Source organism: Echinops telfairi, unplaced genomic scaffold (genome assembly GCF_000313985.2).
Source record: "Echinops telfairi isolate 266 unplaced genomic scaffold, ASM31398v2 ScPeMD7_18;HRSCAF=68, whole genome shotgun sequence".
NCBI classification, from domain to species: Eukaryota; Metazoa; Chordata; class Mammalia; order Afrosoricida; family Tenrecidae; genus Echinops; species Echinops telfairi.
Window position 1 is genome coordinate 64656931 of NW_022103915.1, and position 3531 is coordinate 64660461.

At 41.6% G+C, this 3531-nt stretch overlaps 1 pseudogene; it reads left to right on the top strand.

The window, feature by feature from the left end:
* Positions 1–1984: 1984 nt before the first annotated feature.
* On the top strand, positions 1985–2986 carry LOC101660108 (annotated as a pseudogene).
* The last annotated feature ends 545 nt before the right edge of the window (positions 2987–3531 follow it).

Here is a 3531-nt window from a genome sequence, read left to right on the forward strand (position 1 = left end):
TGTGGTAGTTACATAATCTGGTGTCAATTTGAGACTTAAGAGTGAATGGGTAGAGTTTAGCCTGTCAATAGGGTCACAGCTTGATGACCTCATTTGGTGGCTCTAAGGATATTAATAGCTTGCTGGAGGTGGGACACATGCTCACTCCTGTGAGACATTGCTGTGGAAAAGACACATGGAGCTACATTAGAGCTCTGGAGCTGAACAAGCCACGTGGAGACGGCTGCCAGCACTGAGAGGCTTCCACTGCCACTGGATCCACAAGAATTTCCACCCACTGGCCTGTGATCTTCCTTCCTGCATTTGATGCCATTACATGTGCTGCATGAGTCTGAAGAAAAATTTATAGACTGGTAGCAGACTATGGGCTAATACCAGACTTATGGACTTGATGTGGACTGAGCTGGGATGTTTTCTTAATGTACAACTACTCTTTGATATAAAACTCTCTCTTACCCACATATGAGTGTCTCTGGATTTGTTTCTCTAGTCAACTGAGACTAACACAAGCATGGACTGTCTTAAATCTGTCTTGGGAAGAAATATGGCCCTCTAGAATGTTCCTTAGAGGCAAGGATGTCAAGACTTCATCTTGCATATTTTCATCACATTATCAGGAGAGATCAGACCCTGGAGAAAGACATCATGCTTGGTGAAGTAGAGGACCAGTGAAAAGATGAAGGCTCGCAGTGAGATGGATTGACCCAGTGACTGCTGCAATAAGTTCAAGCAAAAAACAATTGTGAGGTACTTTAAGACCATGCAGTGTGTCATTCTGTCATATATAAGGTTACTCAGAGTCAGAAACAACTTGATGTCACACACACACACACACAAACCAGGCATATGTGTTTCTGTATTCATACATTCTGTATTCATACATATATAGATAGATAGATAGATAGATAGATAGATAGATAGATAGATAGATAGATAGATAGATAGATAGTCTAAACTATTTTCAACCTCTTATCTTTCAGTTAACAGTGTATTTTGAACAAAATTTTTATGACCATTTCCCCATATCATGAAATAACACCTTATCTAATGGCTACATACTAGTCCACTGTAAATGCACACAATAATGCATTAAGCTAGGCCAATTTTGTTTGCAATTTAGTGGAAAATTGAGCCTTGGAGTTGTAAATTTCTCAGAAATGTTTGCTCTTGAAGACCTGCAGTGACCCAGTTTCAAGATGTTTATCATTGCTTTTTGCCAAGCCATCACTACTGTTTTTTTACACAAATAAAGGATAATATTTGGAATGCACTCTGTAACAAAATAGATAATTTCCCATGAAAATATCTTTGGGACAATAAGCCATAGAATTATTTTAAGTAGTCAAATGTGATATATCATGGATAAAGCTTTAAATCATCAACTATTGATAGAATTGTTACTATTTAGTGTAGCATTGTTTGAAATAATTTTCTGAAAATACAGTGAAGAGAATCTTTAAACAAAAATATTTCTTTCAAATATATTCTCTCTTTTCTTTCCTATTTTCTTTATGCAAAATCACTTTGGATCCACAAACATTGTGATGGTCCACAGTCTATCATGTTTTTACAGCACAGCTAATTCTCAAGAGCAAAAGTTCAAGTGTGTTTGCTTGTATGTGCATTTCAACTTTGTATGAATTAATTCTAGAGTTAATATTTTTCTTAAAAATTACAAGCATAATTAATAATCACCCTTAAGTAATGAAATTAAAATTTGAGTAATAGAAAAAAATTCAAATGCAGAGACTATAATTAAAATACTGTTATTTTACTTATCAGTTATATACCCAAATAAAAGATTAAATATACGTTAATTCAAAATTTCGTGAAGCTAAAGAAAAATATTTCGACGCACAAATGTGGTGCTTCAACTAAGTAAAGAACTACTGTAGGCTCTCTGCTGTTCCTTGTGCGACAGACAGACAGACAGACAGCTGCCTCTCCCATTCTCGTGCAGTCCCAGCCGCATCCCAGAGACACGATGGTGAAGGTCGGAGTGAATGAATTTGGCCGTATTGGGCGCCTGGTCAGCAGGGCTGCTTTCAATTCTGGAAAAGTGGAAATTGTTGCCATCAGTGACCCCTTCATTGATCTGAACTACATGGTCTACATGTTCCAGTATGATTCCACCCACAGCAAGTTCAATGGCACTGTCAAGGCTGAGAATGGGAAGCTTAACATCAATGGGAAGGCCATTTCCATCTTCCAGGAGTGAGATCCCGCCAACATCAAGTGGGGTAAGGCCGGTGCTGAGTATGTCATGGAGCCCACTGGTGTCTTCACCACCGTAGAGAAGGCTGGGGCTCACTTGAAGGGCGGTGCCAAAAGGGTGATCATCTCTGCCCCTTCTGCTGATGCCCCCATGTTTGTGATGGGCGTGAACCACGAGAAGTATGACAACTCCCTCGAGATTGTCAGCAATGCCTCCTGCACCACCAACTGCTTAGCCCCCCTGGCCAAGGTCATCCATGACAATTTTGGCATTGTGGAAGGACTCATGGCCACAGTCCATGCCATCACTGCCACCCAGAAGACTGTGGATGGCCCCTCTGGGGAACTCTGGCGTGATGGCTGTGGGGCTGCTCAGAACATCATCCCCGCATCTACTGGTGCTGCCAAGGCTGTGGGCAAGGTTATCCCAAAGCTGAATGGGAAACTGACTGGCATGGCCTTCCATGTCCCCACCCCCAATGTGTCCGTTGTGGATATCACCTGCCGTCTGGAGAAAGCTGCCAAGTACGATGACAACAAGAAGGTGGTGAAACAGGTGGCCGATGGTCCCCTAAAGGGCATCCTGGGCTACACTGAGGACCAGGTTGTCTCCTGTGACTTCAACAGTGACCCCCACTCTTCCACCTTTGATGCTGGGGCTGGCATTGCCCTCAACGACCACTATGTCAAGCTCATTTCCTGGTATGACAATGAATTTGGCTACAGCCACAGAGTGGTGGACCTCATGGTCCACATGGCCTTCCAGAAGTAAGAGCCCCCCCTGGACCACCAGCCCCAGCAACAGCACTAGAGGAAGAGAGACCCTCAGCTGCTGGGGAGTCTTTGCCCCTAATTCAATCCCCCAACACACTGAGAATATTCCATCCAGACCCCCTGAAGGAAGGGGAGGGGCTTAGAGAACTCAACCTTGTCATGTACCATCAATAAAGTACACTATACCCAGGGGGGAAAAAAAGAACAACTGTAATTCATAGAAGTTTAAAAGAATAAAAATTCTTAAGCATTACAGATTAAGTTTATATATAATATTTTATGATCAAAAAGTAAGGATGAGAAATACTGGCCATGATTTTTAGCCACATCTGTTATTTCTTAATATAAGAATAATCCTAATATAGATCCATTTGTGTAAATGGACAGAATAGATGCTTTACCTGAGCCCCTTTCAGCTAATATACACATACTTCACAATGGGCCACAGCAATATTGGCCCCTTATTATCAGAGCTTAGAATTAGCAGATGTTTTTGTCACTCCAATAGTAACAGATTAGATACTAACACTTGGGCAAGCTGCT